Consider the following 17,604-nt stretch of genomic DNA (forward strand, 5'->3'; position numbering starts at 1 on the left):
TTTATAAAAATAAACAAGTTAATTTTTTTTATTAAAAAATAAATATTTATTATCTATTTTAGTATGAATTATTATAATTTAATAAGATTTTTTTAATAAAATACAATATCAAAATTATAAACATTAGTGTATATAAATATAAATCAATACTTAAAATTACTAAAAATAAACATGACACATAGAGTGATATAATAAACATATCTGAATATTATTATTTTGTTTATTAAATTAGTATGTTTAATAAATAGAAAACAAAATAAACATATATATACAAAGTATTTTAATTATTAGTATGTTTATTATAATTGTAAACATAAAAACAGACATAGACAATTTATACTATACTAAAATAATATATTTTTTTTTTCTATTGTTTCTATATATTGATTATTTTCTAATGAATTAGTGAACGAATTTTCTATTGAAGTATAATTCTTACATCAAAAAATAAATAAACAAACATAACTTTATAAACTCCAAAAATTATTTAACTAGAAAAAATAAACATGACATAATAAACAAAGAAAAAGATAAAGATAAACAATTTTTTTTATATATATTATTTATTTTTTAAAAAATAAACATAACACACTCTGATATAATAAACTTATGTGAATATTATTATTTTGTTTATTAAATTAGTATGTTTAATTAATAGAAAATAAAATAAACACATATATAAAATGTTTTATATTATTATTGGTATGTTTTTTTATTATAATTGTAAACATAAAAATAAACATAGCCAATATTACCATATATATAATAATCAATAATTATTACCATATATATATTATAAAAGAAATTGAAAAAATTTTTTAATTATATATAAAAATGTATGAGAAAATGATAATAAGTTTTTTTTGCAAATATTTTGTAATTAATTAAAATAATGTATACAAAATTATAAAATGCCCAAAATAATATGTGATGCATCGATTGGTCAATTTATCATTTTTGGACAAATTTCTCAACATATAACTATATATGTTGCCTTTTTTGAAAGTCATTAAAAATCGTGTGTTTTCTTCATTCCTCTTTTAATATTGTAAATAGACCACTTTTATTCCCTAACTTAATTTCTTCAAGCTTTTTTTAGCTTCTAAAATTTAAAAAATATTTATATATATATATATATATCTTATAAGAGTGTTTAAATTAAAAAAAAAAAAATTAATTTTTATTTCAGAAATCATTTTGGGAGATTTTAGAATTTAAAAAGACTTTTGAAAAATTATTTTTAAAATTAAAATAATTTACTTCTTAATTTATTCACAAAATATTATTCTCAATAATATCCAAATACTACAAATGTTTTATGTAATAGTTATCAAAATAGATAGTTAAAATAAATCAAAACTATTTCACACCACTCACTCACACTAAATTTTTTACTTTATTATTTGAAACACCTTATCAAAACATTATTTTTTATTTTATTTTACCTCACACCTGTACATGTTCTTTATATTTTTCTCTTACAACATTTAAATAATATATTTTTAATATTATTTATTTAATTAATTAAAGATAGAGGAGAGAGAAAGAATAAAAGAGAAAGAACAAAATAGTTAAATATATTTAAATGTTGAATATTGTGTAGCTAAATGTGAAGAAGGATTTTCATTTAGTGTAGCTTAGCTAAATCTCTTAGCCATCATCCTAATGGATGAATAATTAAAAAAATAAAAATAATAAAAAATAAAAAAAAAATTTGAGTTATAATTGGGAAATTTACATGGTATACTAACTTTTGTCATTTTTTTATAAAAATACTGTCAGGCGGTATTTGTTACTTTTTTACTGTGTTTTTTTATAAGTTTCATACTGCAATATACTGTGTTAAGTTTCACTGGTGTTTTACTAGTGTTCTAGTGTTGTTGTGAGTTATATTGCTTTGTGTTTTACTGGTGATTTATAAAAATACAGTATTTTTGAAAAAAAAATCCGTGTGACAGTATTTTTGTAAAAGTTAACTCAAATTTCAATATTTTTGTAAGTTTCCCTTATAATTTACATATTAGTAGTAGTTCTTTTACCTTAAACTTTTAGCAATAAGCAAAAATAAAAATCTAGCCATACAGATATGTTATTGAAAAAACAAGGAAATAAATTATCAAAAAAACTAATCTTGTCCATTAAAAATAATAATAATAATAATAATAATAATTTGTTCTTTCTCAAATAACTATTCTGATTTTAAAAATAAATATTAAAATGTTAATTTCTATAATTTATTATTTAACTTAATGAATAATTTTCAAAAGTGTGATTTGTTATTTTCTGTATCCTGGTTTCATAATTGAAGGATTTACTTAAAAAAAATAAAAGAATTTGATATTTCATGCATGTATTACACTAAAATTAATTATCTAAACCTATATGTATTGATATTAGCCAAATAAGTCTACATTTCTCTTTTTCCCAAAATATCCTTCCTATTTTCAAACAAGCATTATCTCTACCCTCTTTCTCACTCTCGGTCTCTTCATCTTCATCTTCTCGAAACCAAAAACTCAAACCCCCCCCCCCCCCCCCCCCCCCCCCCCCAATTTTCCTCTGGAGACTTCAGGTGTCCCAACCACCACCCTTCTTCACGAACCACGACCATAGCGACTGACGACCACCGTCACCCATAGACTGAAGACCCTTTCCTCCACGACCACCGCGACCCATGGACCCAAGACGGTCGTTCTTTCCATGACCACTGTGACCCACGACCCCAATGAAGCATCCCAGGCACCTCTCTGCACCACTGGAGTTCCCCAATATCGAAGGTTAGTGTTTTTTTAAATAAAATTATCTATTTTGATATAAATGTTATATGAAATTATTGTTTTGTTGAATGGATTGTAGGTTTTAGATTCGTTTATTGTATTTGGTTAATTTTTTTGTTGAATTTTTTTAAAGAGGGGGGTTTTTAGGTGAAATCTGCATTTTTTTTTTTTTTTTGATTTTGGGTTAGGTCTGATGGGGTATGTATTGGAAATTATTTTACCAGGATCTTAGATCTACTCACAAGTATGTTGTTTAAACATCCTAAATATGAAATTTCTAAAACGATAAATTAAACACATATAAAGTTAAGAAAACCTTACATTGATGCAGCGGAATTAATGTCTCCTTCCACTCAGATCTCTAACCCTCGAATCCTTTCTGTAGCAGAGTATAATCAAGATCTGAGCCCGAATGTCCTTCTTCTTCAAGTTTGATCCTTCACAGTCTTCCAATCTATGATTGAGTTACTGCTTGCTGTGTGTGGGCACTTACTCTTTCACTAGGGTCACGAAATTGATGAAGGGAAAAGAGAAAGAAGATTTAGGCCAGTATAGAAAGTGGGGAAGGCTCAGTTTTTCTGAAGAGAGAAATTTCTGTCAGAAAGCTAATGAAAAACTTGTGTCGTGACTGAGCCATCACTTTCTATTTATAGGCAACTATTAGGTTTAGGTTAGGAATTATTTGGCATTAAAATAATGAAAATATTAATTTGAAAAACTTCATCTAGTGGCCGGCCATGGTGTTGTATTGGGCCTCACTTGATTTTGCAGTTTTATCAAATTTTATCTCTATTTTCTCAAAAACGCCAATTTTTCAATTCTAACCTTTTAAATGCCAAAACTAATTATTTAATAACTAAAATAGATTATTAAATAATATTGTCATTTAATTTAATTATTAATTAGACATATAAAGTCCATTAATAAATAAGTAAACCTAGAAACTCTTTTCTTTACAATTTCACCCCTAAATAGTGAAAATTCATAAAATTAGACATAGTCTAACTTTAGAATTATAATTGATCAATCACGAATCAATTAATGAGTCTTACAAGAAGAATGTTCTCAACTAGAATGGGGACCATGGATCTATATACTGAGCTTCCAATAAGTGAACCAAATTTACCAAGTAAATTCCTACTTATTAATTCTTCGTTGAATCCACTCTTAGAACTTAGAATTGCACTCTCAGACTTATATAGAGCATATTGTATGTTCCACGATATCAATATACTATCTCATTTAACCATTGTTATAATCTTATTGTGATTTAAAGATCCTCTATATAGATGATCTACATCGAGATGGGATTTCTTTACCGTTCTCACCCCTCAATGTATTTTGCCCCTTAAAACACTTAGCTGCCTGTAAATGGTGTTTAGTGATCTAATAATTAGTCAGTTAAACAAGAGCTCATCCATTTACTTCTATTTGCTAAGCTCGAAGGGAATCATCACTTGACTTCTATACACCAGTAGAAGCTATAGATTCCATATTTATGTTCAGCACTCCCACTCAATCATAATATCATGTTCCCAAAATATACGTATCACCCTGACCCAAAAGTAGGCTTAGCTAATAAATCAAAGAACATGAATAGCACTCCTGAGTTGAGCCCAAGCATATCAGGATTTAGATTCTTTTAATCTTAAGATCAACTACTGATATTGACTTGGAAAGATATGTATAACGGTAAGTTTGTAATATCTTAACTTAGTTGCAATATCGGTCCAGTCCAATGTATACTCCATACATTCGAAACTAGTATACTTTACTAATGTCCTGGAAAGAACATAACACTTACTCCAAGTGTAAGTACACATCATCGCTGATTATCACATTAGTGTAAATCTAATAACACTGATGAAACAGGGACCAAAACTTTTGATTCATATGATCACAATCACATTCCACTGTGTTGACGATACTGTAATTGTGAATAAACATATGATCTGGATTTAACTGATTTTGTGTGTATGAATGTAATAAACATATTAAACATATTAAACCATTAACATGTAAAATTCATGCAAACATCAATCACTTCAAATTTCTTATATTGATAACTAATCAGATTGTAAAGAGTTTTATTTAGGGCATAAAACCCAACAGTATGATGGTAGGACGATATAGGCCCAATAGTTCAACTATAATATATGAAGTTTGAGGTTGACAATAATGGCCCGATATAAAGACGATAGTGGGACGATGGTCGGTTCGATGTCCCTTATCATGTTCTTTCTTATTATAGGACAATACATGTCCGATATGGGACGATAGGTATGTCCGATAGTATAACGTATATGTTTTTTCTTGGAGGATGATGGGGACGATGGTAGGTCCGATGAGAATATTATTGTTTTTAATTATGTTTTTTTTCTTTCACAGGAATGTCTAATACAGGTTAAAAGGTGGCTGACATGGGGTGCACAGTCGCCAGAAATGGAAAAGTTACTTCGATGGATAAATAGAGCCAAAATAAGCATGTTCAAAAAGAAACTCTTGGTTGCAGTCATTGCAAGTCTAGTTTACTCCATTTGGCATTCGAGAAATAACAAGATATGAAACAACAATGTAGAAAATACTGATACAATTGTACAGAGAATTCAAAACAATATTAAACATAGAGTAGATTCATTTTGGCCAAAAAAAGTGAGTCTACATGATAGAGAATGGTACCAAACATTGTAATACTTAGAAAATATACCTGAGGTCTTTTATAAAAAGATGCTCTTTGATTGTAAAAGTTTTTGTGGAGTAATAATATCTTGCTGATTTATCAAAAAAAAAAAATATATGTTCTTTTTTTCTTGAGGACAATCGTAGGTTCGATGATAATATTTATGTTTTTTATTATGATTTTTTTCCTGGGGACGATGGGGGATGATGGTAGGTCCTATGATAATATTTATGTTTTTAACTATATTGTTTTTTCTTGGAGGACGATGGAGGACAATGGGGGACGATGGTAGGTTTGATGCTTTGTAGAATATCTAACTTTAAGTTTCTTGTATTTTTTTTTTTCAAAATACAAGACCACTACGCTTTATTATTCCAGTCTCAGAGCATTACATGGGTCGTATCACTTGGTGTGGCCGCAGTTATTACTATCCGAGGATTAAGGTAAAATTTGAAGAATTTCAATTATGGGATAGGGTGAATGAATCCCCTTTCAAATAATTCTTCAAGAGAAATCCACTCAACTTTTTAGGGGCATTGTGTTGTGAAAATTATTAATTACTACGCAAGTGCACGCAATCAAGTAGTATACTCACGCAAGTGAGGTCGAACTACAGGGAATTGGATTAATTACTACTAAACTATACTTATAATTCTATTTGGCAAATTAAAAGTATTTATGATTGAAAAAGGAAGAAAGAAATTCAAGAAACTTAAAGAAACAAGTGAATATTAATCAAGATGAGAGAATAGGGAGACGAATCTTGTTGTTAAGTTACCAATGTTAATGTCTAATTGCTATCCTTCTCTTGAAGTGAATGACAGATTATAAATTAACCTAGCTCTTTTCAGATCTTCTAGGTTCTAAATCTCATGCTCTCTAATTAATCTCTTAATTAAACTAACATGAAATCAGCATTAAGCAATAATCTAAATGTCACAAAGGCTATGTAAATACTTTCGTTTCACATCAAAACCTAGACTATCCAATTTTAGCATTCTCAATTCTCACTTTTCAGATTTCGAATTGAGATCATAAAACATGTAAAAGGTGATCAATCTTGCACATGGAAATTAAAAACAAATATGAATAGTGTTCACAATCAAGATGGAGGAATGGCAATTATTCATTAACTAGGAAAAACTTAAACAACATTCATCATTCTCCCTAAATAGGAGTTTAGTTCAAAACATCCATAATCAAATCCATAATTAACATTGACACAGAAAATAACATAGAAGAATTAAAGAAAAGAGAAAGAACTAGTTGAAGCAATTGATCCGGGTCGCCACAAGCCGCTCTTCTAGCCTCCTTCTTTGTTTCTAGGGTTCTAATTCTAAATAATCCCTAATTTTCACGAACTCTCTATATTTAAACCAAATCTCATCTTTAAAATTCGTGAAATTACGAAACTGTCCAAAAATCCCGTCTCTGGGTCCCTGTCGCGACTGGCAATCCCCCCATCGTGACGGGGTTAAGCTGCGATTTCTTGAAAATCTTTCTGCCAGTTCCCGTTGCGACTGGCATGTTCCCCGTCGCGACTGGAACAGGCAGCGACACAATTTTTGGTTTTTCTTCTCGATTCTTTCACCACTTGTCCTCAATTCTTATACATACTTTCTTTAAACACCCGGGGACCTGAAACAAAAGAATCAAGCGTAAAATAGCCCTAAAACTAGAAACAAAGAGTGAAAACTAACCGAAAATACAACCCGAAACTTAGACTAATTTTAGCCTAACAAATTCCCCCAAACTAGATTCTTACTCGCCCTCGAGTAAGATAAAAAAAACTAAATACTACTAACTACTAATTACGCTATCAGATAATCACAATACTACTGCCTCATGTTCTGTTTTCTTCCATTGCTCAAACTAGAATTTCAATTCCACTAACTCTAACAATTAATTTAGATGCTCAGTTTATCACATACTGCATAAACACAAGATGATTTCACAATCGAAACAATGTTATAATAGTTTTTACTCTTTCCAACCATTCCACTACCCAATAACTCATATGCTTGCATGCTTACCTCTCTCCACTAATGTTGACAACATCCTTTCGGAATCAATAGGGCTTTTTGAGGTTTAGAGAGTATGGCTTAGATATTTGGAGAATAAAAAACAATTTTGGCTAACGATATCATAAGCACAAAAATAACCCACAAGCTTCTTCTAATTTCAAATTTCCCAAAGTGTTCCCACAACTAACAAAGATTGAGAATTTTTTTCTATTCCCAACATCACTGAATTTTATTATTTTTCTTGAATCATGTTTTTTTTTCAATATTTTTTTTCAGTGATATTGATCTTACAACTTATATTTTTTTTTCTCAATCTTGCACGTTTTTTTTCTATCTTCTCTCACACCATGCATTTTGCTCCCCCAAACTAATTATATAGCTTATGATATCATTGATAAAATAGTGAGGACAAAATTTAACTGTGTGGATACATATTTCGGTTCAACAGGTGAAGAATAAAACAGGTTTAGGCTCAAGAGGGTCAACTAAGGATAATCATTTCATGGTAGGCTTGAAAGGCTCAAACTATCCAACAAATGCCTAAATCATATTCCTATTGAATGTTGTCAAGGATTTCGCCTCAAAAGAATAAAACATATAAGTTCTAAGCTATCCAGTCAATCTTACCACAAGCCATAGTAAAACAATTATAACATATTTCAAAGATCATCAAATTGCATTCTTACACATGTTATACAAGCATCCAAACTAATCCAAAGAGTTAACAGAATTAAGCACACAGTTATTTTGCAATTTTAGAGCACATTACATTAAACAGCGGCACACAATTATCTTTTATCTTAATGCCATTCCTAACTAAAACAGAAAATTAAAGCAGAAAATTAAAAATGCAGAAAATAAACTTTTTAAATCCCTCCCCCCAAACTAAAGATTCACATTGTCCCCAATGTGATATAATAGGTGAGAAGGACTTACCTGAGCCCCATCAGAAGGGGTTTGGCCTCAATACTGCTTCAAATTGGATCAAGTCCACCTCTTGCATCCAATAGGGTCCTTGTACCAAATGAAGAAAATTGACCTCCAATGTTGCTAATTTTAGAGTTTTGCACAAGAGTAAGTTCACTTTTAGAATTACCACACATCAATCTTTTCCAACGATGTCGAATCGTTCGAAGTCGTTCTTTAGGCTTTGCTCTCTTCTTATCAGCTTTAAAAAAAGAACCCTTCACCATCTCAATCTTGCAACAGGTAGGAATGTCGGTTGGGGCAAAAACATTAAAATTGACCTCTTCATCTTGCACTCGCAACTTTAACTCCCCCTTTTGAACATCTATTAAAGCTCGCCCCGTGGCTAAGAATGGTCTTCCCAAAATAATGGGAATAGTTGAATCTTCCTCCATATCAAGAATTAAGAAATCAGCAGGAAAGATAAACTTACCAACCTTCACCAGTACATCTTCAATTATCCCACGAGGATGAGTCAAAGAACGATCCGCTAGTTGTAGAGTCACTGTTGTGGGCTTTGCTTTTCCCAATCCTAGCCTTTTAAAGACAGACAAAGGCATTAGATTAATGCTTGCTCCTAGATCACAAAGAGCTTTAGTTTCCACCGAACCCCCTATAGAGCATGGAATATTGAAACTACCCAGATCTTTAAGCTTGGGCGGTAGTTTCTTTTGCAAAATTGCACTGCACTCCTCAGTGAGTGCCACTGTCTCGAATTCTTCCAACTTCCTTTTCTTAGCCAAAATTTCTTTCATGAACTTCAAGTAAGTTGGCATTTGCTCCAAGGCCTCAGCGAAAGGAATGTTGATGTGTAGTCTTTTAAAGACCTCTAGAAATTTTGAGAACTGCTTGTCGAGATTGTTCTTGCGGAGTCTTTGAGGGTAAGGAATTTTAATATGGTGATCTATGTTGATCGGAGGTGAAGCTTCTTTCGGTGCAAGACCCTCAATAATCTTCTTTTCCTTTGGTGCCTGTGTCTGTGACTGTTGATCTTGATTCCCATCTTCAACTGGTTGCTTGCCAGTAGGTCCTTCATAACTCTTTCCACTCCTCAAGGAAATTTCTTTACATTGCTCTTTTCCTTTTGCCTCACTAGTGCTAGGTGAATTTCCTTGAGCTTCTTTTGCCACTTGAGTAGCTAATTGTTCCATCTGAGTTTCTAGAGTTTTAATAGAGGCTCTAGTCTCCGTCATGAATTGGAGCAATAAATTCACTTGGATATTGGAGCCTCCACTAGGACTTTGCTGTTGGTTTTGTTGGGGCTGATTTCTCTGTTGGTATAACCCCTGTTGGCTATGCCCATAATTATTGTTTTGAGAGTAGTTCCCAATGGCTTTTGCTTGATCCATTGGCAAATTATTCACATCTTCCTGGCACTCAGAAAAGTGATGAGGACCTCCACATAACTCACAGACCACTTGAGCTTGCTTGGCTTGCATAGCCATCAGTTTTTAGGGCCTCAACCTGGGCTGTCAGCTTTGTAATGACATCAACCTCTAGCACACCAGCTACCTTCTTAGTTTGACTTCTTTCAGTTGGCCACTGCTGATTATTTAGGGCCATCTCCTCCAACAGATCATAAGCCTCATTCGCACTCTTTCTCATAAATGCTCCACCAGCTGCAGCATCTATAAGAGTTCTAGTGTTACCAACCAGCCCATTGTAGAAGTTGTGAACCAGCATCCACTTCTCAATACCATGATGAGGGCACTTTCTGATGAGATCCTTGAACCTCTCCCAAGACTCATGGAGAGATTCGTTATCTTGCTGACTTGATTTCTCCTCTCAACTTGGCTGACTTTGCTGGAGGAAAGAATTTGGACAGAGATTTTGTAGGCAAGTCATTCCATGTGGCAATGGAGTTGGGTGGCAAGGAAATTAACCAACTTTTGGCTCTTTCTCTGAGTGAGAAAGGAAACAGTCTCAATCGGATGGCGTCATCACTAACTCCATTAACTTTAAAAGTTTCACAAAGTTCCATGAAGTTAGAGAGATGCAGATTTGGATCTTCAGAAGGGAGGCCACCAAACTAAACTGAAGACTGCACCATTTGAAGTATGGCAGGTTTGATCTCAAAATTATTAGCATCCACTGCCGGTGGCCTGATACATGACTGCACTCCCGTAAGAGTAGGAAGAATGTAATCTCTCAAGCTACGGCCATTAGCTTGATCTTCAACGGCACCCCCATTATTACCGTTGTTACCTCCAGTGTTTGCAGCATTAGCGTTGTCAACCATGATTTCTAGTGTTTCAGCAGGTGCTGAAACTCTCTCTTGCCTTTTGTTCCTCTTGCTCCTCCTACAAGTTTTCTCAATTCCAGGGTCGACGGGTAATACAACTGCTTGCCATTGGCGGCGCATGCACTCAAGATACCTGAAATAGATAAAAGCAGCTTTGCAAGTGACAGGTTAGAAATTCAGCAAGAGAAATAAACCAAAGTAGAAGTTAGTATAGTTTTGTGTAATATTAATCTTTAAACAATTCCCTGGCAACGGCGCTAAAAACTTGTTGCGAAAATTATTAATTACTACGCAAGTGCACGCAATCAAGTAGTATACTCACGCAAGTGAGGTCGAACCACAGGGAATTGGATTAATTACTACTAAACTATACTTATAATTCTATTTGGCAAATCAAAAGTATTTATGATTGAAAAAGGAAGAAAGAAATTCAAGAAACTTAAAGAAACAAGTGAATATTAATCAAGATGAGAGAATAGGGAGACGAATCATGTTGTTAAGTTACCAATGTTAATGTCTAATTGCTATCCTTCTCTTGAAGTGAATGACAAATTATAAATTAACCTAGCTCTTTTCAGATCTTCTAGGTTCTAAATCTCATGCTCTCTAATTAATCTCTTAATTAAACTAACATGAATCAGCATTAAGCAATAATCTAAATGTCACAAAGGCTATGTAAATACTTTCGTTTCACATCAAAACCTAGACTATCCAATTTTAGCATTCTCAATTCTCACTTTTCAGATTTCGAATTGAGATCATAAAACATATAAAATGTGATCAATCTTGCACATGGAAATTAAACACAAATATGAATAGTGTTCACAATCAAGATGGAGGAATGACAATTATTCATTAACTAGGAAAAACTTAAACAACATTCATCATTCTCCCTAAATAGGAGTTTAGTTCAAAACATCTATAATCAAATCCATAATTAACATTGAAACAGAAAATAGCATAGAAGAATTAAAGAAAAGAGAAAGAACTAGTTGAAGCAATTGATCCGGGTCGCCACAAGCCGCTCTTCTAGCCTCCTTCTTTGTTTCTAGGGTTCTAATTCTGAATAATCCCTAATTTTCACGAACTCTCTCTATTTAAACCAAATCTCATCTTTAAAATTCGTGAAATTACGAAACTGTCCAAAAATCCCGTCTCTGGGTCCCCGTCGCGACTGGCAATGCCCCCGTCGCGACGGGGTTAAGCTGCGATTTCTTGAAAATCTTTCTGCCAGTTCCCGTCGCGACTGGCATGTTCCCCGTCGCGACTGGAATAGGCAGCGACACAATTTTTGGTTTTTCTTCTCGATTCTTTAACCACTTGTCCTCAATTCTTATACATACTTTCTTTAAACACTCGGGGACCTGAAACAAAAGAATCAAGCGTAAAATAGCCCTAAAACTAGAAACAAAGAGTGAAAACTAACCGAAAATACAACCCGAAACTTAGACTAATTTTAGCCTAAGACATTGATCCACCAGCTTTTATTGCACAAGATTAAATTTGACAAACCAGACGAGGTATACTTTTACTTTGCAAAGAAGAGATGCAGATTCAGTAGGATAGAGTTTACTTTGGTGGCCGGTTTGAAGTTGTTGTCTGGACCTACTGAAGAAAAAATTGAAGAGAAAGAGAGTTTAGACCAGTTGATCATGGAGTACTTCAACAGTGATCCATCCATCAACTTTAGTCAATTGTGCAGAGTTTTCGAGAGTTGCACAAAAGTTGATGATGTCTTCAAGTTGGGGATGACCTTGTTTGTTATGGGCGTCCTCACTTGTAAGGAGGAGAAGACTGTCGTCCTTCCTTTTGTCATAAGAATAGTTGACAATCTTCCATTCTTCTACGAGTATCCATGGGGGAAGATTTTGTTTAAAAAGTTGATGAAAACTTGTAATAAAGACTTCATAGACGTGAAGACACGAATGAATAAGAAAATTGAGAAGGGAGTTACTCAGAAGGAGGTAAAGTTCTCATCTTGCAGCTATACTGCAGCGTTACAGTATTGGGCATACGAGGCCATCTTGGAGGTGGGCAACGAGTATGCAGTGAGGATGTCGCATCGCTTTCCCATAATGGTCAACTGGTAAAGTAAGCCGAAGACGACACTCGGCAAAGATGAAGTGATACGATTGTTTGCTAGAAATATAAGTTCCTTATGCATTACTTTTAGTCATTTTTATTTCATGTTAATTTTCATCTATTAATATATTTATTTTTATTTTCAGTTGACAGTGTACTTCGTGTTATGTCCTTGGCCTAATGAGAGTGAGTATGTTAGTTGCATCACTGGCGGTGAGGCACCTTTATTCATAGACTTAGAGGAACTAGTGTTGGGTGAGGATGGGCAACCAACACCAGATGCTTTGCGAAGCCAGGCCCAGAAGCTTACCTCAACATTGGAAGAACGAGCGGATGCAACTCGAATCGTTAGAGAGGCTACACCACATGCACCGTCTCCACCACCTGCATCATCTTCACTACCAGATGAGTCTCATGTTGCCCCATCTGCATCTATTTCTAACACTTCAGAGCCTTGGGAACCAATATCCTCTACCATGCTGGCAAGGTTTGCAGTTGTGGAGAGGGAACAACTTGCTCTGAAGTAAGGTCAGGGTGCACTTTTGAAAGGGAAAAACGAGATTATAGGTCATTTGAAGACCATAATGAGACTCTTGCAAGATCTTGGAAGGTCAACACCAGATGCAGAGCCACAACCAGAGCCACAACAAGAGCCTTAGTCGCCAAAAAATGAAATCATTCTCCTAAATGATTATAGACCAAATGATGATGATATGTTTGTACACCTGACAACACGAAGATCACCAGCATCAGAGATACTCATGATTTTGAGATACATGTGTTGACGCAGTTTTTTGTCAACTGATCTAAGAAGATCATAAAAATATAGAGGACTACGATGAAATAAATTTGACTAATAAAATTGCAATAAATCAAAATGAAACCCGAGATTTATAGTTTTTCACCCCCATGTCACGATGGTAATGAGACTACATCTACTTTTGTTTTTATTAATCGGATCTGACACACCAAAGTTATGTTCTCAAGAGTGTGTGAACAATAATACAATAATGGATTTCTAAGTAAAATCTTTATCAAGACTTATGAACACAAGGCTCATGGGAGACTTAACATTCACAAATTTGATAAATATGGTGGTTGTAAGGTTTTTGGGAACATTAAACTAATAAAGTATAAAAAAGGAATGAGTATCAATGTGTTTGAGGTCTTGGTGTCGACTGAGTATGGTGGACTCAATAAAAAGATGAGAGTAAGTATGTCGTTCTTGGCTGCCTTCAAGGTAGGTCTCAAAGAAAGGTTTCAGAAAAAAGGATCCCGTACTTCAGCCTCTTACTTCTCATTATATAGGCTATAGGGTTTGTTAGTAATCCCCTACATGTCGGGGTGTCTTACTAACAAATCTTGTATATCATCATTTTAATGAATAAAAAATTACAAGAAAATTAAATATTTATAAAAATCTCCTTGTTTCTAGGCCAAAATCCCACAAATATTGGGAAAATGGTTATTTTCATCAACAAGGGCCAACTCAACTACCTGAGCATATGATTGAACAACCCCTGGTTGCTTAGCTGCCACAAGCACATCTCAAGGAATGTGTTCTTCCAAGCCTCGAATAAATTTTTCTTTTCTAGCAGCCTTAATGGCCCCCTAATCAAAAGCAAACTTAGCCAACCGGTCAAACTTAGTGGTATAGTCTGTCACAATCATGCCACCCTGAACCAACTGTATAAATTCTTCCACCTTAGCAGCGGGGATAGATTCATTGTAGTATTTTTCATAGAACAAGATTCAGAATGTTTCCCAAGTCATGGTATTCAAGTCATAACCTTGGGATTCGATCTCCCATCAGATTTCGGCATCCTCCCGCAACATGAATTATATTTCCTGAATTGTTCGTACAATGTCTCCAACCGATTCTCCACATCCTGTGGCACAAACAGAGGTGCCGGAGGAATAGGGACATGAGCAGGTCGAGCTTGCTGCTCTCTTAGCTCTCTAATCTGATATCCTTACTTCTGTATAGTCTCTTGTATTGCAGCTTACATTTGTTCTCAATTTTGAGGTGGTGGAGGATTCTCATCTTCACCGCCAACCCTGAACCCAGATAGCTCGTAGTTAAGCCTACCAGATTGCCTCGGGTGCATTGCATTATACACCTGCGATCACAGACTTTTCACAATTTAAAACTTTCATTCAATCACCAGTGCTAATAAGCATCCTCACCTTACTCAAATACCACATCGCTACCTACAGTTCCTACCATGCTAATGAAGGGAAGTGTTAAAAGTCATTTTCAAATCTAGAATTTTTTAGAATGTTTTAAAACTTTCTAAGAAATTTGTAAGAGAAATCAAGAACACTCTATAAAATTCTAGAGAAAACTTAGAATCACTTGAACTAAGTTTAGATAGTTCTAGAGTTGTTTAGAAAATAGTATGAAGCAATTAATTAGTTAGTAAATTGGAAAATTCTAGAAATATTTGGATACATCCTTTGCAACCTATAAATATAAGTAAGGTGTGTGCTTAGGATGCAAGTTGAAGTTAGATAGTTCAAGTGTGAGTAAGAGAATCCAAAGTGTGTCAAAGTTTAAGAGTGTCCTAGAGTCATTTGTACAAAATGTTCTAAGTTTGTAAGTACTTTTCAATAGTAATAAAGTCTTGTAATTTTCTTATTCAGCATAGTTAACTATTTCGAAAAATTTTACAATGCACCCATCTAAAAGGGGTCTATTGATGTACTCCCTATTTGTTTCGACATTTAGGAGAATTTTTTAGTCCAATTTCTTTTAAAGCTGTCTACGTTGTAGTTATTTAGGACATCTTACAAAATTTTGAGAAATTTAAAAAAAATTTGTCACGTCCAAAATAGTGTTCAAATAATCTATTTCACACGCGTATAAAATAAAAGAATCTCGAGTGCAACAGACTGTTTGAACCCTGTTTTCAGCGTGCTAAATTTTTTCAAATCTCTCAAAATTTTGCAAGATATCTTACATAACAACGTAAACGATAATAAAAAAAAAAATTAAACTAAAAAATTTTCTCATATGCTAAAATAGACATGGGTGCATCGATGAACCCCTTTTAGATATACATTGTAAAAGTATTCAACTTTTAGTAGTTATTTAATTAAAATATATTTGACTCAATTAATTCATCAATAGTGATTGGAATAGTTTTTTTTTCTCAGCCATCAGTTATTTATTTTATTAAGGAAAAACAAAGATAATTGAATTAGAAAAACAACAAACTAGATAATCCACCCAATTAAAGATAGTATATATACTGTCAAAAAAAAAAAAAGATAGTATACATATTTTGTTTGGTGTGTGAGTTTAATTTCTACATCTACAACACTGGTTTTGGTTGTCAAAGTGTCAATATATTTATACAACAATAAATGATACAACTGGAACAAAATTTACATCAAAATGCTCATGGTGTAATAGGACCATAGTTTGGCACCCTTCCAAAGCCATAAGCCTTCTTTACCACTCATGGGCATTCATGTAAGTATGTTGGACAGTTGGCACTTTAAAGGTAAGCAATGTGAATTGTGAATAAAAGTTTAAGAGTAAAAAATGAAGAATGAAATCTGTGTGATAGAGCTCAGCACTTCTTAATAAGCTAGCTGATTATTTATATTGATTAACCATCATAGAGTTACAATTACAAGAGCTAGTTAAAGATCACACCAGTGAAAATAAATACTAAGTTCTACATACTTGTATTTAAAGTAATTTCATTTGAATTAGATAGAAGTTGATACTTAATTACACTAATAATATATAATACTAAACTAACCAACAAAATATTGGTTCTTACATGCATTAATAGGACCTTATAATCTATATCTATATATATCTATAATTCTCTTGCTTGGACAGATGACATGGCGGTCTCTATGAGTTTTTCTCACATTTCTTTATTTTCTCATTTTTTTCAATTTTTTAATATTATCTTTGTTATAAATATTAATAATTATGTGGATGTCCAAATCTTTTATTTATTACCATGAATTGTAATCAACATTCATCTTTTCCTTAGTTTCCCTTTTTCTTAGTTTCTTAATATCTCACTCTTGTATTTGTATAAATAGGGGTTCACCCCATTGGAATAAACAACTCAGAAATTCTCATTCACTTTCTCTTTCTCTCTTCATCTTCTTCTTCTTTCTTCTCATCTACTTTATATTATTTTATATTATTTTATAATACGTTATCAGCACGAGTCTCTGCCCAAGCTTCAAGCATGAGTCTCTGCCCAAGCTTCAAGCATGAGTCTCTGCCCAAGTCCCAATGTAAGTATCTTGTTAAAGTTCTTGAATTGTTTCAAAGTCAAAATACACTAAATATATATTTATATATATACTCCTCTCGATCGAAACAATTTCAAGAATCATTTGGTTTCTTTTTTCTTTTTATATATCTATATATATATTATATATGTATGTATATATTTTTATATATTTATTATTGATTTCATATATATATAATGGTCTTATCATTCATAATATTTACAATATATGTGTGCCTATGATATGATAGAGAAAATCTATATAAATTATACATATATCCAGAAGATTATGTATCATCGATAAAATATTGCATATATCCTAAAGATTATGCATCATCGATAAAATATTGCATATATCCTGAAGATTATGCATCATCGATAAAATATTGCATATATCCTGAAGATTATGCATCCTCGATAAAATATTGCATACATCCTGATGATTATGCGTCCTCAATAAAATCTTGCATATATCCTGAAGATTATGCAAACGTAATATTCATTATATAGTTGATGAATATATAATGAAAGAGATGAATACATATTTATATATATGTTCTTGTATTCTTTG

The 17,604-nt window shown here is 32.9% G+C and overlaps 1 pseudogene; it reads left to right on the plus strand.

Moving 5' to 3' along the window:
• Window positions 1-10,140: 10,140 nt before the first annotated feature.
• LOC115702024 (small nucleolar RNA R71) lies at window positions 10,141-10,239 on the plus strand (annotated as a pseudogene).
• The last annotated feature ends 7,365 nt before the right edge of the window (window positions 10,240-17,604 follow it).

The sequence above is a fragment of the Cannabis sativa genome, chromosome 4, assembly GCF_029168945.1.
Source record: "Cannabis sativa cultivar Pink pepper isolate KNU-18-1 chromosome 4, ASM2916894v1, whole genome shotgun sequence".
Taxonomy (NCBI): domain Eukaryota; kingdom Viridiplantae; phylum Streptophyta; class Magnoliopsida; order Rosales; family Cannabaceae; genus Cannabis; species Cannabis sativa.